Below are 25,355 nucleotides of genomic sequence, written 5' to 3' on the forward strand. Positions count from 1 at the left end.
TCTATTCAGAATTATCTTCTCCAAAAGCAGTTCCCATCCTCACGTGCTGGCTAGTGACCTTGCAATCAGTACTTGCACCTGGCAGCTGGACCATTAAATTAATTAACCCTTCCGCGGGTCTTCCAGCATATTCCACAACTGGCTGCCTCTCTTGCTTTGATAGAGAAAATGTGCCTCGCGGAGTAGGCCCCTGGCAAACCGGTCCTGAGCCCGGGGCCAGGGAGCCCCTAGGGGGGTGCTGGGGGTCCCCGTCCTGGGCAGAGGCCAAAGGCGCAACTTCCAACTCTGAGAAGCGGGGCTGGGGGCTGGAATGTGGCTCCTCTGACCACATCGCGGCCCCACCAAGGAAACAGGAGAGAACGGCCGGAACCCCCCTCAAGGAGACCCCGAAACCCCCGACCCACACCAGGCAGGCCGCTGAGCCTGTGGCGCGGAGGACTCACCTCCAAGCCCAGCCGGTGGCCCTGCGGCGCAGCGATGGCGCTCCTGGGGTGCTGGGACCTGGGACCGCGGGGTGGCGGAGTGGGGCGCCGTGAATCCTGCGGAGCCTGGCCTTCTGCGGCCTCCTCCTTAGGGGCCTCCTCCCCCCCAGCGCGGCCATAGCAGCGGACCCACCTGGGCGCTTCCCGCTGGCCGAGGGGGTTGAATGGAGCGGTGGGGCCTCCCGGGTGAAGGGTCGCCCTGGGGAGGAGTCCTGACACCTCCACGCGGGCTCTGCCCAGGCCGGAGAGCGGCGTGGAGCCCCGCAGGCCTGGAGTGCGCGGGGCGGGCGCACGTGCGCCCGATGCAGCGGGACGTGCTGGGGAGCCGCCCGCCTCCCCGGGCCCCCCCCCGGACCCCCCCGGGCCTCCCCGGGCCTCAGGCCTGGCGGAAGGGCCGCAGTGCGGCCACCAAGCCCTGGACGCTGCCCTGGAAGCCACACAAAGACAACCTGCTGCTGGAGGGCAGGTGCGCGGTGCTCCCGGGAAGATGCTGGAGAACAACTTGCAGGCGGAGATCCCGAAGGTTCTGAAAGCAAAGGGCCAGGTTACTGCAGGCCTGAACCCCACGCGGACATCTTTCTGGGACCCGTTGAAGCGGCGTGAGAAACAGGAGGAGGTGATGGGTCGAGGCTGCCGCCCAAGGAAGACCCAGAGGAAGCAACGTGTGGACCCGGCCAGGCCGGAGCAGGGAGGCCCCTGCGGAGCCCGCTGGAGCGCAGCCAAACCCCAAGGCGACCGCCAGAGGTACTGCCTGGGTCCCAAGCCAGGCCCCAGGGAGAAGGGAGCAGACGCCACTCCACTCGCTGGAGAAGACCATTGAGGAAACAACTAAAGAAACCGATTGGGACCTCATTTCCCAGGTGGAGAAGAGCTGGCATGGAAGCCCCTGACCAGTGCCCAGCCTCTCTGTCTGTCTGCCTGTCTCACTCTTAGGTACCATGTTCTTTGTTCTCGCTTAACCTCAACTCATTTGATTGCTTTAAAAAGAAGACTAAATAAAGTTTCCCTTAAGTTAAAAAATGTGTCTGATATTTCTGACACTATTTCTGAGTTTCTGACTGCTTCTTTTCCTGTACTTCCTTGCCTCTACCCAGAACAGTTTTTCCTTGAGTTGAATCTAGTTGGCTGCTTTGCGTCGTTCCCACTTCATGGCTCTGATCTCTTTCCTCATATGCATAGTGTGCACTGAAGCCTATAATAAGCCCACCAAATGCGGTCATTCCTTTTTTTTCTGTGTGCACACTGTCTTTCACACGAGATTATCACTTTCCTAGAAGTGTTTTAGTAATTCTCTTAATACTCTCAAAATGTTTGAAATACAGGAATCAAGCTATAGTATGTGCAACCCTAAAAATCATTAATTTTAGTATTTAAGGTAAGGCCCATGGATTCCAGAGAGTGAATGGATGGGCTTCAGAAAAGTTATGATCTCTCCCTTTACTATTATAAAACAACAACAAAAAATGTTAAGAATCATTGATCTAATACCAGCTTTACAGATGTAGAAACTCAAATCCAAGGTCAGAAAACTAACTTACCTGAAGGGAATATACTTTTTGAATCCTCATTCCTTTCAACTCCTGAACTCCATTACATATACTCCTGGGGGCATACAATTCCATGAAAGGTCTTCAAAATGCATTACCCTGCCTGCAGGCAGAATTTGTCATTAAGATCCCAGCAGTTGAACCCGTGATACTATTAAATATCCCCTGGGAAAGGAATTTCATAATTTCCTTCGGTTTACTTTCACACAAACATAAAACCAGTCTCTTAGAACAACCACTACATTACATGACTTCTCTTTCTTATATTCTGAAAACAGACACACATATACACACACATACACCCCCTAGGGCCTTCTATTTAGTGGAAAATTAAGTAAAAGTTTAATTTACCTTACTTAGTCTCTCTACCAAATATTATTTCAACTTGAACTTTATTTGAATGTGAAAATTAAACAAAAACAATATCAAATTAGTTTTTATGTTTTTGTTACATAAAAACTCAGATTGATAAACTCAGCAATCCACAAACCCTTCAGCCAAAGAAACAACTATTTGTGCTGTTAGCAGAACATGTTTATTCTGTTTTTGTGAGGTTGGAATTGAAAATGGAAATCCCTGCCTTGGTCTGTGCTCATGGAGTAATATCATCACTAGGAAAATTTGGGGGCTAACTACAGTATCCTTAAACCATCTAGGAGTTCCAGAGGGCCTCTCATGGAGTGGGTGGGAATAGAACAGGATTTTTCTTCTCTTACATCCAGGAATCCCTACCCTGCTTTCACAGTCCTTCAGGCAGTTTGCTCTAGCAAAGAATAGGATTTTGAGTGATTGGTGCCTAAGTTCAAGTGAAACTATTTCTAATCATTAGCATTTCCATCTTCAAATGTATGTCTATGGCACAGAGAAACAATAGAAAAGATTGAACATGATGAATATGAGTCAAACTATCCTGACGACATGATTCCTCAAAATAATGCTTTAGGTCAATTAATATATAGAATCTAAAAGTAGCAAACAATTCCCCCACCCCCACCCCCAGAATAAATTATTATTTGGGGGAATGAATTAATCAAAACAAGTATGATCCTCAATCCACAGGACCATAGTGAAATAATAGACCAGTGGTCGGCAAACTCATTAGTCAGCAGAGCAGCAAACCGCGGCTCGCAGTTTGCAGACCACTGTAATAGACATTCTAGCAATTGGAGAAATAAGAGCTGAGGGAGGTGGATCAATCAAACCCTAGCTACTGCTAAGGAAACATCCAGATGACTGTTAGAGAATTACAAAGTTCAAAAGGGGAATTCAAGCTTGACCTGATGTAGAAAAGATGTAGAGGAGGCTGACAGAAGCTTTGTCAGAGAGGGTTGCATGATTATGGATATGAGACCAAGAAGTTGAATAAGAGAGTTGGCATGGATAGGTGGCTGGAAATAAAATCATGTTCCCCTTCAGCAGGTTTCTCATTGGGGGGCAGGGGGTGGTGGTGGAGGTGTGAGGGAAAAAAAATAAAGCATGTTGTTTCTTTCCCAAGGGAGACTTCTTTGAGAGTTCTGCTTCTCTGCCTTCCTGAGGTCCTGACTTCCTGAAGAGATTGTTCGAGATTCTCATTGTTGCATTTTGGAAGATGGTAAATACTCTGAAAACACCATGATTGACTGCTGTCCACGCACTGAAGAGTGAGTAGTCAAATGTTGCTACTCTTTTCCCAGGATTCTTTCTCTGTAGAGGGAGCAAAAATAGCCATTTTCCTTTTTTCAGTGACACTGTGGTAGAGTGACTGGGCTTTCATGACATAAGAACTATACTTCTTGGCCAGTGCTATTCTCATTATTTCAATATGTCTTTTGAATAGAGCTTGGTCTCAAAAGGGAAAGGGAGAAGTTACATATGAAGAGGGAGTCTCTGTTCAGATTACCCTTTCTAGTTCTTGTTTTGCATGGAGTGAGAAGTGTCTTCCTAAAAGAAAGTCAAAAGGCATTGTTTCTTCCTAAACATCAATCTCTTTCTAATGCATAGAAAATTGGTAGCAAAAGGGGGAGTGTTTCAGTATATTGTCAAAGACATGTATGCACCCAAACAAGAGAGCAATGTTTCCTTTTCAGCTTGAAAGACAAAGTTTGCTTTTTAACATTAAAACATGACTTGTTCTTGACATTTCTCGGAAAACTTTTGTAATCTTTTTTTCTATTGAGATATCATTGACATACAACATTATATTAGTTTCAGGTGTACAACATAATGATTCAATATTTGTATACATTACAAAATAATTTCCACGATAAGTCTAATTAACATCCATCATCGTACATAATTACAGATTTTTTTCTTGTGATGAAAACTTTTAAGATTTACTCTCTTACCAACTTTCAAATATGCAATACTGTTTTATTAAATACTAGAGGCCCGGTGCATGAAAATTCATGCACTGGAGGGGGGGTCCTTCAGCCCGGCCTGCCCCCTCTCACAGTCCAGGAGCCCTCAGGGGCGGGAGGTGACCCAGCGATCAGGGGAAGGCAACACCCCCATCACACCTCTGCTGCTGCCACTGCCTGCAGCGCAAGCCTCAGCCGGCCCTGGTTACCTGAGCCTCAGGCAGCCCTGGGTGGGTGGGCAGCCACCATCAGAGGCTTGCCTGTACCTCGGGCCAGCCCTGGGTGGCTGAGCAGCCGCCCGCCATCCGTGGCTTGCCTGCGTCTCGGGCCGGCCCTAGGCGGCTGGGGGGCTGAGGGGACTGGGGACTCTGGAGGCAGGCGCATGGAGCAGCTGGACCCGCTTGCGGGTGGGCCCAGCCGTGCCACATGCCTGCTGCCCTGGCAGGGCTGAGGGGACTGGGAACCACCATCTTGTGGCTATGGGCACTGCTATCTTTGAGGGCATGGCAGTCAATTAGCATATTCCCTCTTTATTGGCTGTGGGCGCCACCATCTTTGTGAGGGTGTGATGGTCAATTAGCATATTCTCTCTGGATAGGATAGTCACCATGCTGTCCATTATATCCCCATAACTTATTTCTTTTATACTGGAAGTTTGTACCTTTCACCCATTTCACCCACCTCCATCCCCGGCCTCTGGTGACCATTAACCTGTTCTCTGTTTCTATGAGCTTAGTTTGTTTCTCTTTTTTTCTTTTTCTCATTTTTTTTAGATTACACGTATAAGTGAGATCATATGGTATTTTTCTTTGTCTGACTTATTTCACTTAATATTATGCCCCCAATATCCATCCATGTTGTCACAAATGGCAAGATTTCATTCTTTTTATAGTTGAATAACAGTCCATTATATATATACTAGAGGCCCGGTGCACGGATTTGTGCACTGGTGGAGTCCCTCGGCCTGGTCTATGCCTTCTCACAATCCAGGACCCCTTGGGGGATGTTGGAGAGCTGGTTTCAGCCTAATCCCCGCAGGCCAGGCTGAGAAACCCCAGTGGTGCATGAATCCATGCACCAGGCCTCTAGTATGCATATAAAACCTTTGGTTAATCTCTTCCAGCTCTCCTCCCTCCCCCCTTCCCTCTAAGATTCATCAGTTTGTTCCATGTTTCCATGCCTATGGTTTCCATTCCTGTATTAGGCATCTGCCCCCTGTTGGTCAGTGTGCATCATAGCTACTGGCCAGTCGCTTAGGCTTTTATATATATAGATCCAAATTTCTTTATTATTCATCCTTTAATGGACATGTAGGTTGTTGTTTCTATATCTTAGCTATTGTAAATAATGCTGCAGTGAACATGTGGGTGCAGCTATCTCTTCAAAATAGTGATTTCATTTCCTTCAGATATATATCCAAAAGTGGAATTGCTGGATTATGTGTTAGTTCTATTTATAATTTTTTGAGGAACCTCCATACTGTTTTCCAATTTATATTCTCCCCCAACAGTGCACAAGGGTTTCCATTTTTGCACATCCTTGTCAACACTTGTTACTTCTTATCTTTTTTATAATAACCATTCTAACAGGTATGAGGTGATATCTCACTGTGGTTTTGATTTATATTTCCCTCATTATTAGTGATGTTGAACATCTTTTCATGTACCTTTTGGCCATCTGTATATTTTCTTTGGAAAACTGTTTATTTAGATCATCTACTCATTTTTATTTTATTATTTTTTAAAAATATATATCTTTATTGATTTCAGAGAGGAAGGGAGAGGGAGAGAGAGATAGAAACATCAATGATGAGAGAGAATCATTGATTGGCTGCCTCCTGCACGTCCCCTACTAGAGATCAAGCCCGCAACCCAGGCATGTGCCCTTGACCGGAATCAAACCTGGGACTCTTCAGTCCACAGGCCAACGCTCTCTCCACTGAGCCAAACCAACGAGGGCAAACTACTCATTTTTAATTGGATTTTTTGCTACTAAGTTATATGTTATTTGTATATTTTGGATATTAACTCCTTATCAGATAGTGATTTGCAAATATTTTCTCCCACTCAATAGGTTGCTTTTTCATTCTGTTGATAGTTTTATTTTATTGTCTTTACTGCTCTATATGCATCACTTCTCTCATTGTAAATCCCAAGATTTTCTCATTGAATTTTAGTAGGATAGCTAGCATGCAGTGGGTCAATAAAACCTTCAAACTTAAGACCACATTTATAAATTTGGCAGAAAGAAAATGATTGAACAATTTTTTATTCACAACTGAACTTTTTATATCCCATTGAAGTCCAGGTAAAAAATTTTAAAGTAAATTAAAATATATACTATCTTGTGCTTTATTTTGCTTTTTATGTTCAAGTGAAATTAAATTATTGCTATATAATAAAACTTATTTTCAAATGAAGCTTTACTTTTAAGTTTGACTTTTACACTTCTAGATACGTTTGGGTTTCTCACCTTTAAAAATAAATGGATGTGATAGAAAAAATAGTTACAACTTAAAATCCTTAAATTGAGTACATTAAAGGAAAATTTAAACCATCAATATGAAACAATGGTCCAAAAGTGAAAATGAGAAAAGATGTACAAAGAGAATGAATTAGGATGACTCATAAATAAAAGAAATAGTAAAAAAAGAAAAAAATGCTTTATTGCCTTATTAAACAAAACTTACAGTCCTATAATTATAATCATAGAAAACAGTTGTTACAAGAAAATAATTAATAGGATAGATACAAAAAATACAAAACTAATAAATTACTCAGAACCATCTGAGTAATCTCACAACTGAAGAGTAACAAGGGCCCTTTTATACCTTAAAATATATAAAAATAAAAATGACAAGATAAATACCTTCTTCATATTGCTTTTTAGTTTAATGGTCTACACATGATTAAATATAATTTTTTAAAAAATCCTGAACTAGAGTTTGATAAACCCAAAGTCATTTTTTCTACATAGCTTTTTACTACTGAATTGGTGTACTGTGCTGAAAAATTTATTTCAAGCTGCAAGTGTATATTCCCCCTCGCTATATAAGTACTTTAAAAAGAGAGAGAGAGAGAGAAGTACTTCAGTTTACAGTAGACTAATATCCACACCTAGTAATAAAGGATATAAAAAAATTACCACCAGTTGCTCCCATCAGATATCTTAACTAATTAATTTTTTTCAGCAAATAAAGTAAGGGTAGACATCTTAATTTAACCTGAAATTGGTGTGCCAGTTGAGGTTTTAATGCAGCAATTTTCAACCTTTTTCATAATTAGTTTTATAGCACACATAAACTAATTACTAAAAATCTTTGACACACCAAAAATATATATACACTGAGTGGCCAGATTATTATGACCACCTGACATTTGTAGGCAAATTAGCCATACACTATGGGATATGGATGTCGAAGGCCTGTTCGAACACCTTTGCTGTCTGCAGTTACCAAGATAAAACGTCTTCAATTCGCACAGGAACACAAGGATTGGACAGTCGAGCATTGGAAAAAAGCCATGTGGTCCGATGAATCACGTTTCCAGTTGCATCATGCATTTGGCAGAGTGAGAATTTCATGAAAACAGCATGAAAGCATGCACCCCACATGCATGAGTACAACCCTTCAAGCTGGTGGGGGCAGTGTTATGGTTTGGGGCATGTTTTCCTGTCATGATTTGGGCCCTTTAATTCGTGTGGAACAAGGTCTGAATAGCACAACATACCTAAGTATAGTTGCTGATCAAGTTCATCCTATCATGTTGATGGCGTATTCCAATGGATATGGCTTCTTCCAACAAGACATCAAGAACATGAGGGAGACTTTACCTTGCTTAGGTGGCCCCCACAATCACCAGATCTCAATCCAATTGAGCATTTGTGGGACGAAGTTAAAAGAGCCATCAGGCAGCTGGTTCCACAACCATCAAATCTCACAGAACTGGACAGTGCTATTCATCAGGCATGGTGTCAGATTCCTCGCATCACCTTTCAACATCTCGTGGAGTCAATGCCAAGAAGAATTGCCGCAGTATTGAAGGCAAAAGGTGGCCCAACGAGGTACTGATGGGGTGGTCATAATAATCTGGCCACTCAATGTATATTTGCCTATATGACCAAAAAAGGGTATAATTTTGATTTATTTACACCAGACAGCTATTGTTACGTTGGCTGTTGTCACTTTTTTTATTTGACAATCTAAGGGAAAAGAAATCAGTGTCCCTGACTAAATTGTCAGTGTTTGAATGTTTTAAAAATTGTAGGGCACACCAGTTGAAAATCACTGTTTTAGTGTAATCACATAGCTGTTTGTTATACTCTGAGAAACACTAATCAGGAAATGATGTACTATCTAATTAATTCAAAAAGGCACAAGCCATAAATGTTCAATTATTTCCTAATTAATATATTAGGTATGACAGAACTCCCTGTATGTTTTACATTAGTATTTATCAAAATAACTCATAGAAAATGATTTAAATGGACATGGATTAGTAGCCTTTTCAACATGATCTTCAATGGAGCCATTCAAACAAAAAAACTATGACGTAACCATCTTCAACACTTTTTAAAGCACTCTTTAAATTTAAAGAAAAAAATGACATTTCTTTTATGAGTAACTAAAGGTTAATGTTATGGTTATGTTTTTTTCCTCTAAATATATATTTTTTCTAACCCATAAAATGTGAGAATCTCTGTTCTAGAGAAAAATCAGTAGTCATTTCTTTTTGTCAAAATCACCAATTTTAATGAATATCTTTTGAGTGATAACCATGTGCCCAGAACAGAATAGTGCTCAGTGAAATGAGAGGCAGCCCACCATATGGTCCCAACTCAAGGGCCTTAAATTTTATTTGAGTATATGAGCCTACTTATAAGAAAATGTTTTATGGTAAAGAGTAAAAAATTCCATAAATGTTTGTAAAAATAGATTTTAAAATGTAAAACAAAACAAAAGAAAAAAGTAGTAGTTAACTTCATGACATTGGATAAAACGTTTCTCAGGAAAGCTGGCAAGAAATGAAATTGCTTGGGAATGACATCTAAAAACACAGATATGAGTGTTGTGATATCATTTCAGGATTAGAGGGAATTATAAAAGTGATCTAATTGAACCACCCACTCAATATCATACTTGAAAGCTAAAGGATAAACACTCTGGGTGGGTGGTGTATGGGTAAGGGGTGGGGAGGGGAGATAGCTAATGCTCAATGAATGCTAATTTAATGTCAAGGACTCTTCTAAACACTTTAAATTTATTATGTTATGTAATCACTACAGAGCTTTATAAAGCAAGTAGTTTTTAAATCTGATTTTGTTTAAGGAAACAAAGTTCATAATAGAGGTTAAGTCATTTTTCCAGGTTATACAGAAAAAGTTTTAGCCAACATTTGAATCTCAACAGCTTAATTTCAGAGCCCACTCTCTCAAATAATATGATACTGCAGGAGCTCTGGATCAAGACTGCTTGGGTTTGAATCTCTGCCCTACCATTCCCTCTCCCTGGGTCCTGGCACTAATCACTCAAAAGCTCTGAGCCTCAATTCTCTGCAAAATGGGAATACTAACAGTGTCTAACTCACTAGCTTGCTAAATGAATTATATATACTAATATAACAGTATCTAGCTCATACTAAATATTTTAAAATGTAATAGTAGTGATAGTAGTCCTGCAAAATAAATCTTTGCAAAAGAATTAATGTTTCAGTCCAGGCTGGTGTGGTTCAGTTGGTTGGAGCTTTTGTCCTGAGCACCAAAGGGTGGCAGGGTCAGTTCCCAGTCAGGGCATATATCTGCATTGCAGATTCGATCCCAGGTTGGACTGCATGTGGGAGGCAGCTGATCAATGTTTCTCTCTCATATCGATGTTTCTCTCTCTCTCTCTCTCTCTCTCTCTCTCTCTCTCTCTCTCTCTCTCTCCCTCCCTCCCTCCCTCCCTCCCTCCCTCCCTCCCTCTCTCTCTCTCTCCCTACCTCCCTTCCCCCTCTCACTCTCCCTCTCCCTCTCCCTTTCCCTCTCTCTCCCTCTTCCTCCCTCTAGAAATAAAGAAAAAACGAATTAAATCTTTCGTATAAGATGAGATTGATTAATTGGAAGCAGTTTTGTTCCTAAGGTGAGCAATGTTTCTATAGTTGACTGTGCCCCCAGAACTTGTGGTATTGTTTCTAATTACAAATCTGTCTATCCTGGTTCATAAAACAACATCCACTAAACAGGTAGCACATTTGGTGAGCTTGACTATCTTCATTGAGATTCGGTGGCAGGCACGATCCTCACAGTCTTTAGAGAAAATCAGCTTGTTCAATTAGTACCAGTTAACAGACACCATTTTTTACCTATTTATTTATTTTAATTAAATGTATTGGGGTGACATTGGTTAATAAAATTATAGAGGTTTCAAGTGTACAAGTCTGTGATGCATCATCTGTATATTATTGCATTGTGTGCCCACAACCCAAACTCTGTTCTCTTTCCATTACCCCCTTCCTTTCTGGGAAGCTACCCTATTGTCTGTGTGTTTTTTTGTCTTGTTTGTTCATTTGTTGCTTTCAGTTTTATATCCCACATATGAGTGAAATTATATGGTTCTTGACTTTTTCTGAGTCATTTTGCTTAGCATGATTTCTTAAGATCCATCCATATTGTCTCAAATGGCAGTATTTTATCTTTTCTTGTGACTGAGTAGTATTCCATTGTATATATATACTGCATCTTGTTTATCCAATCATCTATCGAAGGACACTTTAGTTGTTTCCACATCTTGACCACCATGAATAATGCTGCAGTGAACATAGGAGTGTATATATCTTTTTGAATAAATGTTTTCAAATTTTTTGGGTAGATAACCCAGAGGAAGGGTTGCTGGGTCATATGGTAACTCTATTCATAAAATTTTTTAGGAGAATTCTTATTGTTTTCCATAGTGGCTGTATCAGTTTGCATTCTCACCAGCATGAATGAGGGTTCCTATTTTTTCTCTATAACTTTGCCAATATTTGTTATTACTTGTCTTATTGATAATAGCCATTCTAACAGGTGTGAGGTGGTATATCATTATAGTTTTGACTTGCATTTTCCTAATAGCTAGTGAAGTTGGCCATTTGTATGTCTTCTTGGGAGAAGTGTCTATTCAGATCTTCTGCCCATTTTTTTACTTGGATTGTTTGTTTGGTGAGGAGTTGTATGAGTTCTTCATATCGTTGGGATAGTAATCCCTTGTCAGAGGACAGACACCATCCTGGCAGAAGCCTCTCTATCTCGTGTTCCCACCCAAAGACAGCTACAAGAAGACTTCCATCTTCATTCTATATATAGAATTGATGTAGGAATGATGTTAATTCTTATTCCAATACCCATGTATTGCCAGGGGGATTAGTCAGAAGGAATTCCAGCAGTAGCTCAATTTTAGCCTCAATCCTTGCTCACCTATGATGGTTAGGCCCAGTTGCTGTCGTAAGCCAGAGCTGTTTTCTTCTATGCTGGGTTCTCTTTCAGAGTCTTTGGAAATCAGACTTTCAGGTTTATTTAGCAGCAACTTTGATTTTAATTGACACACATTTAGATATTTACTTGTTATAATCTTATATATTTTCTTTTTGTGTCTTTCATGTCTGTAAATATAAAGATTGTATTTTTTTTCCTTCATGATTCCTATTAAACACACATAGATAAGTTCTCATCTAATGAGAAGGTGATGAATATAGATGAATAAGCTGTCATATAAAAGTAGCTGATTATGAATAAAGAATAGTGAAAAATCAATAGGTTTTCAAACATGATTTAGTTTAAATGAAAGTTTTAAAACCTAACATGAATATAACATAAGCATCTTCTTCCAACTTTTCATATTCTGCCAGTATTTATTTTTATTCAAAAACAGTAGACAGTTTCCTCAAAAAATTAAAAACAAAACTGCCATTTGACCCAGTGATCCCATTTCTAGGAATATATCCTAAGAAACCCAAAACATCAAACAGAAAGAATATATGCACTCCTATGTTCATAGCAGCGCAATTTACAATGACTAAGATTTGAAAACAGCCCAAGTGCCCATCAGCAGATGAGTGGATATAAAAGCTGTGGTACATCTACAAAATAGAATACTATGTGGCTGTAAAAAAAGAAGGAACTCTTACCATTGGCAACAACATAGATTGACCTGGAGAGTACTGTGCTAAGAGAAATAAGCCAGTCAGAGAAGATAAGTATCACATGATCTCACTCATTTGTGGAATCTAATAAACAAAATAAACTGAAAACAAAATAGATTCAGAGACATAGAAGCATGGAACAGACTGATGAATTTCAGAGGGAAGGCAGGGTAGGTGGGTGGGTGAAGAGTGAGTAACTGGGGAACTTACATGCATATACTCATAGCTCATGGACACAGACAATAGTGTGGTGAAGGCCTGGGAGGGTGGGTGCAGGGTGGAGGGGTTCAATGGCGAAAAAACAGGAACATCTGTAATACTTTCAACAATAAAGATATTTTTTAATTAAAAAATAAAAGATTGATAAATGATAATACATTTTATGCTTAAAGTGAAAATTAAAATATTAAGACAGATATTTCTTCTTTAATGATTACTACAGTTGGCTGAATTTTTCTATGACTCATCCAATTATGAAACCTAATTCCATCAGATAAAGAAGTTTCTAGGATTTATTACTGCTAATATTAAAAATAATATGCAAGAATACATTGTTAGCATGTTCTTTTATTGGGCAAATATTATGTGACTTCAAAATGTACTTTTTAAATCACGCTAATGCTTTTTCTGCTTATTTTGTGTGTGTCATAATCTAAAGTCAGTTTCTGATAAACTGACTACATTCTGTCCCTTCTGCTGCTGCTGGCTAGTTCTTTTTATCACCTTTTCTTTTTCCCTTCATGTATGAAAAAGCATCAGAAAATAAACACACTTCGCCCTCTGTCTCTGCACACTGCCTCAGTAAGCTCTTGTTGAAAAGTTACAAGTTCCTTGTTATCATCACTCCTCAACCCCTTTTTACCCTGCTGACACTCCAGACTACATATGATCAATGCAGATATATGCTGCAAAATTGCATTTTTATAACAGAGTAAATTGAACTCTACCCAGGCTTTAAAAAGTATCTCCATGTTCAGGGCCTTCTGTCTTCTATGTGCAACAGGTTGTTTATGCCTCACAAACACTGAGGAGTTTGCACAGTGCAAAGAAAGGTGAGGATTTAGTAGACATCTGGGCAACTATTTGGACAGGGAGTAGAAAAGGCAGTTGGCTTCATGAGCTATCAATAGCTTCAGTAGATCTTGAAGCCTTTGAGCACTGCAGACAGGACACGAGGGCAGAGCAGCGTGGCTGCGTTAGTCATTATATAATCAAGCTTTAGATTTTATGCTAAAACTAGTATTCCTTAATGATAGAAGCTTCCTCAAGGATAGAAATCACTCAAGGAAAAGAGCAAGAAATGAGAATGACCTCATGGGAGATAATGGTACGTAATATTAGCCTTCCCAACTTCTCTTACAGCATTATTTATTGTCAAGTAAGTTTCAGATATGCTCTTATATTAAACCTAAATCTGAAGGAAATACAATTTCTGTCATCACTGTGTTATTTATGTCCATGTGGATGATGGCTGAAACATTGGCCTTTAGGATAAACTTGACTCAACCACAGGGAGCAATATTGAAACTGATCCACTGAGAAACATATTCCTATATAAATTGTTTTTGTTGCATTCATTTCCACTCTAACTGCCATGACTTAATAGCTTTAACAGACTCATGATATCATATTGTTTCCAAGAATTGCTTCACTTGAAGAACTATAGCACACAACTAAAATGTTAACTGTGTGAGAGTTCTGCATGAGCTATAAAAAAGCAGAAGGGAATTAGCATCAACACAAATATCTTGGCTGAGTGTCTAAATGTTATCCTTTGACAGTGGCAGGCTATTAAACAATTTCTAAATAAGACATTTTCCCACCACAAGGAAAACATTCATTTATAGGGACTTTACAACCCGGGGTTTAAGGCTTTAAAAGAAAATATGCTGTCTGTACCAAGGATTATCTAAAGGCATTGGAAAGACCTGCAAATACAATTGGCTTGAAGTTGGAAGGGTTGAAACTGCTTTAAGATAAAAAATGATGTCTAAGAACAAATGAGTCACAGACAAAAGGCCAAACCATCTCATTCTAAAGGAGTAGGAAATGTCAAAGAGCAAAGATTACCTAAGAAAATATGAATAAAAAGTAGAAAAAGATGACTTTATTCCCATTAACCTTTGCTATTATAGAATATAATCTTAGACACTTGAAATAAGCTTTAGTTGATAGTAAGGTTCAAGTCTTTTGCAAGCCATGCTAGTTTACCATGGCTTCCCATTCATCTGTTGAGTATATTTTACAAAAGTAATATGTTAACAAATGTTCCACTGTATCTAGGTAACTCACAAGGTGCTTTCATTACCTAAATCACAATTTCTCAACAGAAGCACTATTGACCTTTTGGATAGATAATTGTTTGTAGTAGGGCACTGTTCCTGTTCACTGTAGGGTATTTAGCAGCATCCCTGGCCTCTCTGTACTAAATGCCAATAGCATCTCCCCAATCAGATAACCCAGAATGTCTCTAAAAATTGTCAAATATCATGTTGGGGTATGTTCACCCCCACTTAGGAATCAATGATCTATATCAAGAAATTCTTTATAAAAATTTCTGCCATGTATTTATATATAATGTATATACTTGTCCAATTTACCTCTTATACAATTTTTATAAAACTTAATAGCTTAACAAAATTAATTTATATTACACTAAGAACAATTTAGTATTACAAGTAAAATGTTGTATATGAATCATGCACTTAAAAAAAAAGGAGCTTATCTGTTTGGAACAATCAGAACTATACAAGCAGGCTTTAGTCATTAAACTCAGATCATGTGGGGAAACAATCTCCAAATGGTTGCCACGTCTAGTGGTCAGGGAAAGGAGTTCTAGGAAGGCAGATCTAAGGTCTTAAGATAATTAAAGAAGAGGAAGTGAAAACAGCAATTAAAAATAAAACAAAATGTTACACCTGAAACTAGTATTATATTGAATGTCAACTGTAATTGAAAAAAAATTAAATAAAAACTGAGTAAGAAAAGAATGATAAAACTATTAAAATCAACAGATTTAGCCCTGGCCAAGTAGCTTAGTTGGTTCGAGCATCGTCCTGATATGCCAAGGTTGTGGGTTTGATCCCCCCAGTTAGGGCACATACAAGAATCAACCAATAACTGCATAGATAAGTGGAACAACAAATGAACATTTCTCTCTCTCTCTCTTTCTCTCTCTCATCAGTCAATAAATAAATTTTAAAGAAAAGCAAATATTTAAAAAAGCAGATTTGTCCATAATCAGAGGGCAATGATGGAAGCCTATTCCTGAATATAAAGCTAAATATCAAATTTAATACAACTTAGAAATGTTGTCCAAGTCACAGATACAGATTGTCCACTTCTCAAGACATTGTGATGAACGAAATAATTGAAAGAGTTCCTGCAAGAGAATGTGGTGCTTATACACATGCTTTGCCTTAAGACACAAACTTCTAGGAAGCCTCTGTAGTTTAAGGATCTTTGATCTTTCTAGAGAACTCTCCATAGATGAAGAATCATGGTATCATTTCAGTATCAGAATAATGTGGATAATATTTTGAGAATGTTAGATAGAGGACAAATAAATTGTATGTAAGATTTGTTTCCCAGTATATCTGTTAGTCTTACTCCCTCAAAATCCAGGATGTGAGAAACACACACACTAAGGGAGACAGCACGAGTGAGGAGTTATACTCAAAGACAGAAGCAAACTGGGTGTTGGACTCCAAGAGTGATAGGGAACTGTGGTAAGCTCTTTGTAACAGACCCCGCTAATTCAGACCAAATACTTCCTTTAAGCAGTACTGGTGGAGATCTAATTATTAGATATGCTCTACCCCACCTCCCAACCCAAACCATTAATCTATGCTTTAGCTAAACGAAACCAAATGACATTCAAAAGGGATTCAATTTCTTAGATGCTTAGGAGGCTTTTACAAATTAATTTTGTGGCCGGGTGCCAGATGGGTGAGTTTAGGAATAAATAAAAGGCTTCTGTCTACAGAGTAGATAGCATGTATATTAAGTTTAGAAATAAAACATCAGGCAAAAACATTGATATGTGATTTTCTAACCACTGTGAAAAGATAAGGAAAAACTGGGGACATGAGAGATGGTGGTTTACTCTAAAACGACAATGCCTAAATTGGCCCACCTACTCAAATTGGAGCTGCCGGTTATGTTTCTGTGGACAGTTGGAGGTTTATTTTGATGTGAGGAGGGAAGGGGAAGTTCAAGGGGAAATTTCATGCAGGTTCAAATTAGGACTCCAGTTTCTTTCAGGGTCATCATGCTGGACCTCAGTTTCCTCACCTGAAAAAATGAGGATGGCAGACTTAGGTAATTATTTCCCAAAGTATGTTCCATGGAATACTTCCAGGAGAATCTCTGTGAAAAAGTATTCTTGGGCAAATAGATACACAATGTATTTTCTATAATATGGATATATAATGCCGATAATATTGTGTACCCACATATTACAGGTTTTTTCACCTATCCAATGTAGTAGTATCAGTATGCTAATGCACAGGGGGAAAAAATTGACCAGCATCGCACTATGTGTGAGTGAGAAGGGAACCCAGGACTCTTCCATTCTTGCAGATTTAGAAGGCATATTACATATTTTTAAAAGGCTTTTACTAAAGAATCGTGTTTAATTTATATATACACCAATATTTTCAAAATTATTTTGACCACCGAACCATTTTTTTTTCTCATAACATATATTTAGGTTCTGCAGGGTGCTCTGAAAAACATAGGTCTCAGTTATATCTAATGTCCTTTCATAGGTCTATCATATAATAAATAAAAGATTAAAAAGTAGTTTATCAAGAGGCATGCTTATATAATCTGTTCAGAGACTGCAAGTATACCTTCCATTCTGGCCATGAGATTGTGGTTCTTCAATCTTGAAACTAGATACTGGGAGTGAAATGAGCAAACCTCATGTCCAGTAGAATAATATTGAATAGGGATCAGTTAACTAGTAATGCAGCTTGTGTCCAAGGAAACCCACACAAAAGACTGTGCCTGCAGATGCCAGTAATTATGTGGCCAGAAGGAAACCCCGGTTCTGTGGTCTGCAGCCCTTGCACCTCTCTGCTTACTGTCCTGAGGTTGCCAGGCTTTCCAACTGCATGATTGAAAGCACAGAAGTTTCACAGAAAACTAAACAAATGTTGCTTTTGCTAGCCCTCTTCACAGTTGTGAAACTTAGATTAAAAAGTATACTAGTATATGGAGGCATGCAATACGCATAATGTTTGTAAAACACTTAGAACTACATCAATGATACCGTGCAGATAAAGCACTTCAAATAATGCTGATTAAAGAGCTAATAATGTGTACTAGTGCGACAGTATTGTGCACCAGCATTACAAGTTTGTTATCCACCCAGTGTAGTAATATCTTTATGCTCATTAGCATGTAGTAACTTGATCAGGATGACACTGTTGTGAGTGAGAAGGGAACTGAGTGCTGTCCAAATACAAGTTTCTTATTCTGAACCACTGCCTCCTGCAGAAAACCTCCCTGATCCAATCTCAGTTCCAGCTCGGAGGCTAGCGGCTGCTCCTCACGTTTATGTCAGATGGCGTGAGGGCCAACAAGGGAGTCAGCTCCTCTCCTATTCAGGGTCTACGTGATTGGTCATTATTGTTCCTGTCTCCAGTTCCAGAAAAAAAAAAAAAAAAAGACTGGAGTTGAGTGTCTTTTTATTCCTTCCAGTTATCTTCTCTGCAGAGTCAATTTTATACACAAACGAGTTTTAAAATAAGTAGGGCAGAAAAAACCCCACCCCACCACCAATACTATTTCATATTTCTTAGCATTTTGTAGCTTATAAAACAGTTATATGTCCATTTTGTCTTTTTTTATTCTAGAAATAATGCCATATAGATAAGAATTCATCATTCTAAATATAGAAATCAAAACTTCAGAGATAGACTTCTAATAGTATGCAAATTACATTTAAGAAGCAAGGATATAAATCCAAAGTATTATGTGTCATGAAAATCAGTGTAGATCTTTGTCAATCTGCCATACAAATAAGCTTATATTTAGAGCTCCTAATTGAGAAAATTTACTTTGAGGGCTCACTCTCCAGCTTTCTTTTCCATTGTTTAAAAAATTAGATTTCCAAGGAAATCCCAAGGCAGTTGGTCAGAATGTCTTGCAGGTCAGCCATTTCCACTATAGTTGCTTTCTAGGTGATGAATCTTTTACTATAAGTAAAGGATGAGTAGTGCTCTGAATTGGAAACTACACCCACAAAATGGATACAACATTTTCTAAGTATTCTATCATCGAAAGACAGCCAGGGCTACTCCTCAGGCATATCAACATCCATTCCCTCCTTTCTTCATTTATGTGACCGTCACCTGTAAGGAGCTTTGGGAGAATGTGTCAGCCTGTGGGGGAGATCACAAAAACAAACTGAGGGGGTACTCCAGAAGAACCCCGTAATCTTCCCTACACCTCTCTAAAAGAGGAATAAAAAGAGCAAATAGGATGGAGAAAGAAGGCAGAAGTAGAGGACCGTGCACTCCCACCATTTTCATGGCAAAAAAGCATGAGTTTTCTGTACATTGGGCGAATATGATAGAAGGTAAATGGACTTGAACCATCTTGCCTGAACTCCAATAAAAAGGGTGCTGGCTAGGGCAAAAGAAATAAAGAAGAAAGAGCAAATAGATCTCCCAGCAGGGGTAGGTGCTGAGAGGAGTTGAAAGGGATTTAGCTGAGGCTTGATCTTCCTTGACTGAAAATTGTGTGTGTGTGTGTGTGTGTGTGTGTGTGTGTGTGTGTGTGTGTGTGTGTAAAGGGGTTTCCTGCTGGGTTCTCTGAACTTACACACTCACAGATACTTCCTAGGAGAGATCCAACATTTTGTCATAGCCACAGAAAAGACATGAATGACATGCCCTTTTTTGAACTCCTTTCTCCATGACCATAGATAAGAGGAAACAGAAAGTTAGGAGGAGGTAGAAAGAGCCAAATAGCATATTAACTAGTTGTGCTCTGCACAAATATGAAGGTGACGGGCAGGGAAGAGAATTAAGAGCCAATCAGCCCTGGCTGGTTTGGTTCAGTGGATGGAACAGTGGCCTGAAGGGTCCCAGGTTCGATTCCAGTCAGAAGCACATGCCCGGGTTGTGGGCTTGATCCCCAGTGGGGGACGTGCGGGAGGCAGCTGATCAGTGGTTCTCTCTTGTCATCGATGTTTCTGTCTCTCTCTCCCCCTCTCTCTCCCTCTCTGAGATCAATAAAAATATATATTTTTAAAAAGCTATTGCCAGATTATAATTTAAAAAAAAAACACAATCAGGCTTCCATCTCATCTCAGAACCAGCCAACAGAAGGGGAGAGTCACTTCATTAGACTTCTTCTCCCTTCCTCTCTGAAACTGTTGTCAATTTATCTGAGATTGACTGTAGATTATGGGATACTTAGGATTTTTGTTTCTGGCTACAGGGGGAGAGAAAATCAGTTTATCAAATAAACTGATGTTATAAACTAGAGTAGATAAAATTTGTGATTATTGAAATTGCCTAAAAAGTTATCAAATTTGACCAAAATTTTATCCATCAGAGAAAAGAGATTTTATTCCAAAAGTTTGAAGGTGGTGATGGTTAAAACATAAAATACTCCCATGTTTATTACACTCCACCAAGTTGAGTCTCCTCAGTACACAGTTATACCACATATGGTTTTATACACCTTCTTAAAGGGTCAATTTCTATACCCTTTATTTATCAGAGTGAGAGTTCTATTTTTCTCCTGGAAATTCATTATCCTCTTTTCTCTCTCATCACAAAAATCAGAAAATAAACATAAAAATTGACATTTTGCCTGGCCGGTGTGGCTCAATGGTTGAGTGTCGACCTATGAACCAGGAAATCATGGTTCCATTCCCAGTCAGGGCAAATGCTCAGGGTGTAGGTCTGATCCCCAGTAGGGAGTGTGCAGGAGGCAGCCACGCAGTGATTCTCTCTCATCATCAATGTTTCTATTTTTCTATCCCTCTCCCTTCCTCTCTGAAATTAATATATATATATATATATATATATATATATATATATATATATATATATATATATTTTGACATGTTGTTAGTATTCACTGATTTCTATGTTTCAGTATATTTGGATAAAAAATATTCAAAATATCATTGTATAAGTTCAGTGATTGAATTCTAAACAGGGAGTCATTAACCAGGGTGATTTTTATCATTAGAGCTAATAGTGGAACTCGGTGGAGCAATATGGGAAATCAAGGGAGTGACAACTAAAACTGCTGAATCCCAGGGACAGAGAGCAGGTGATACAGAATACATATTTAAACATTTTTAGATGCATGGAAATATGAATTGGGTTATTCCTTGCCAAATGTGGTTCAATTGCACTTGCTTAAGATTGAAATTTGCTGTTGGGCAGACTTGAGGTCTATTATGGGCTGAATTATGTATCCTCCCAAATTCATATGTTGAAGCCCTAACTCCCAGTAGCTCAGATTGTGACTGTATTTCCAGCTCTTCAACTTTCTCAATAGAATGGGGGATTAGGATGAAAATATCAAGCTTCTAGTCGTGGCTTGGTCTTTCCAGACACTAGCCCTCATCCAGGAGCCCATCCAGAGTCACTTCATTAGAGCAAAAACTCCTGTCACCTAGGAAACTATAAGGGTATCAGAGCCTTGTGCTAGGAACTGAGGCAGAGACCAATATTTTCTACTATCTCACATATCTGTTAAAGGTAGCAAATTTAGCCCTGGCTGGTGTGATCAATGGTTAGAGTGCTGTGGGTTCAATTCCAGGTCAAGGAGACAACCAATCGATGTGTCTCTCTCACATCAATATTTCTCTCCCTCTTTCCCTCTCTCTCCCTTTCACTTTCTTTCAATGGGAAAAAATATCCTTGGGAGAGGATTAACAAAAAGAAAAAAAGAAAAGAAAAGATAGCTAATTTAAAGTGAGGTCATTAAGGCCTTAATCTGATGACTAGTGTCCTTGTAAGAAGCGGAAATTAGAATACAGACATGTACAGAAGGAAAACCCTGTGAAGATAAAAGAAGACGACCATCTGTAAGCCAAGAAGAGAGGCCTCAGAAGAAACTAGTCCTTGCTGGCATCTTGATCTCAGACTTGTAGCTTCCAGAATTGTGAGATAGTAAATTATTATTGTTGAATTCACCCAGTCTGAAGTACTTTGTTATGACAATCCTAGGAAACCAATACAGGGTTATATCACATAATTATGAATTCATAGGATATTTGACTAAACGAGATCATCCAACAGGACAGGAACATTATTTTGGGGTTAAACATATGTCACACAAAATGTTAATGAAAATAAGTTTGCTAGCACTTCCATGAGAAATACATTTCAGAATTTAAAAATAAATTATCTTAGTTTTTCAGTTATACTTTCTTCATGCACTTTCAGCTTTCATTGGGTTATTTTCCCAAGAATAGAACTCTTGAGACATAACTGATTTTCAAAAGCATTATTAATAGCCAACTCAAACAGTTACAAAATCATCAACCTTTTTATGCAATCTGTGGGAAAATGAGTCCAATTTTTTATAAGAACTTCTTTCTTAAACATATCAGACACCTGCATATGACAGTTTTATGAATCTAAGATGAAATACAGGAAAATAGTTAAAACCAATGGATACCCACACAAATCTGGTGCTTATTATTATTGTTATTATTTGTATTTAATAACAGCATTACTCTGAAATTAATAACTTATTCTGCTCAAAGATACAACAAAGAACTACTCCCACATAGTCAAGGAAATGCTAAGCTTGTTCTAGTGATTTGGTTTTTGGTCCCTGAAATTACTTTTCTTAATTTTACATGAAAGCCCTTCTGGATAGATTTGGAGGACCTAAATTTATATTTTGATCTATAAACTAATATTAACAAAGCCATTTTTACACATCTAATTCTTTCTCCCCAGTCTTTCTCCTGGTTTCAGCTCTACCTTCTAAGACATTTGGCGTTGAAGAGTATATCCTATTTCTAAGAATGATAGAGTCTGTCCATTTACCACTCTAATATCAAGGAAAGAAAGACAATAAATAAATAAATAACCTTTTACAAAGAAAAGGGACTTTAATCTCTTAGCTATCTGTAACTAAAATTCCATTCCAATATGGTGGCCCTTTTATCCCTTGATCTACAACATAATAGCTCTAAGACTGTACATGGAACAGATAACTTCCCACTCTTCCACACTAATTCTAATTGTATCCAAAATAAGAGATAACCCTAAAGATTATGAGTTTTTTTGGGGGGTTACCCTCTAGGAGATTAACTAGCACTGTATCTAACCTTGTAATCTTATTAAAACTGTGCTGTATTGAGTTGTTTTAGATACTCAACTTTACAAAAGCATTTTGAACTAGTCTTATCATCAGACTGGTGCCCTTGTTCATTAATAAGTTGAATACAATTATTGACAAGTGTTTACTTTATACTTGTATGAGATTCATGTTTTGAAATTTGCAAAATGTACTTTAACAACTTGTAAAAAATGGTGCTGTTACAAAGATGGAGTACTTCATAGAGTAAGATTTCTTCACTAAATATTTTGCCTTTAAAATGGTAGAAATATCTTTCTTGGAACCAAAAGTTTTTATCATGACAATTCCCTTTTGTTGAAACCATGCATAACTATAAAACAATGGACTTTAAACTTGTAGCTAAATCTATTAGGGAAATTTGACAATTTACAAAGAGAATTGCTATGGTGTCTTTTGTGACTCTGATTTTTCCATATCTTCCACATACCTTGAAGCATGTAAATCTATACCAGTCCAGAAACTTCAATACTCAACGAAGCAAAGCCTCACAGACCACAAGGTAAAGATTTCTAGGTCTTGCCTGCTATCTAAATAATGTATTACAAAGCTCATTACGCACTCAACTTCTCATGATAGGGGCTGGTTGGAAACAAAATATGCTCCTCATCTTCCCACACTGGGATGAATAAGAATACAAAAATAATAATGGCCAGAAGTCACCTCATTGTTTTTCTGCAAATTAATTTTAGTGACAGACACCAGCCCAGGGATTTGATTTTTTTTTAAGTATCTGGAAAAAAATAATGTATCTTGCGCAGGTAAAAAAAACAAGATGGTTTTCTAAAAGCAAGTTGTTTTAAGAATTTGTTGGCTTAATAAATGAAACAACCTAAGGCTGAACAGATGCCATAATGATTACATTTTGCTGAAGAAGTGGGAGCCTCTGGCTTTTTTGTTTTAGAGCCACAAATAGTCCTCTTTCTGAGCTGTAGTTGCAGCTCTGAGCCATTCCTCCTACTGGAGATAAGAAAATAACAGGCATGTAAAAATAACTAACTGAAACAACATGAAACTTGACCCACTCAAGTAATAGAAACAGGCTATGATTGACAAAACACTATTTTTTATAATCCAGTGAAGATTGGTAAATAGTTTCTTATGCCTAAAGCTGTTTAATTTAATAAAGCTAGTCATAATAATTTGGCAATGCTCCTGGGCTGGATTGAGACTCAGTTATGAAAGTGGCTATGGATCCCTTCCAGCTGCCCTTGGTAATGGTGGTAATATTGTCCTCAAAGGCTATGTACACACACGCACACACACACACACACACACACACACGCTAACTGATGAAAATTTTTAGATGTTAAAATATAAATACAAAAATTAACAGATAAGCAGAGCATATGCTCTTTGATTCTGGGGGTATTTCTACCCTGTTTCCTTTAGTTAAAAAGTCTTAAGTATAAACCACAAATATGGATCAAATTAATATTCTGATTCTACTTTAAAACACTAAAAACAAAGCTAAGCAGTGACTTTAAAACACTAAGAACAAAGCTAAGCAGTGGCATTCAGGTCTAGTTTACAAATCATTTACCTCGATGATCAAGGGTGACAAAGTCTTACTTTGTAAGTATGGCACTTGAATATATTATTTTAGCTGGTACTTCTAGAAACCAGTAAATTAAATATACACCTTAGACTATGATAAAAATTATTATTAACATTTTAATGCTTATAATATATGTAACTTGATTAAACACTATAATGTTATCTTATTTGATCTTCACACTGTGAAGTAGATACTGTTATTTTATTCTGGTTTATAAATAAAGATATTGAAGCTTATAGAGATTAAGTTACTGGCCCAAAGTGACACATCTACTAAAGTAAAATCCGGATAGGAACTCAGGAAATCAGACTTCAAAAGTAGGTCTCTAAACACTAGGCTACATGGCCTCTTTTAGTATCATTTGGTATCTGTAAATTAATGTTGGTTAAGAAATTCAATTAACAGTTATATTATTCCTATATTATCTCTCTCACACTGCAAAGCTAGTGATAATTATAATTAACCAAGATGCTATTCAAGCCATCAGAAAATTATAATAAGAGAGAAATGTAAACGTTACCATAATTAATTAATTTACAACTAGTCTTTCCTTATGGCCATGCTTTTAAATTCAGTTTTTATTTTTACAAGTAAATAATGTGAAGAAACTTATAATGCATTATTTTACCCACACCCTACTCATAACCCCATCCTCATAGGAAATTAGTGATTTTTTTAATCAAAGGTAGTGTGTTTTAAATACCAAGAATTCTGCTATGTTTCCAATCCTGTTGTATTTTCATTCACCCAGTACTCCTCTGTACTATTTTTTAATGGGAGATCATTAAATTCCGAAGTTCCCTTTACTATGTTGTTCTCTTAAAAATACAGTTCTTCCTTTCGATATCTGGAAAGTATATGAAAGGTAATTAACGTGTGGTTACATTTCTACCTCAAGTGGCACAGAAACTCCCTATGATCTGAGCCATCTC

Source organism: Cnephaeus nilssonii (assembly GCF_951640355.1).
Source record: "Cnephaeus nilssonii genome assembly, chromosome: 5".
Lineage (NCBI taxonomy): Eukaryota > Metazoa > Chordata > Mammalia > Chiroptera > Vespertilionidae > Cnephaeus > Cnephaeus nilssonii.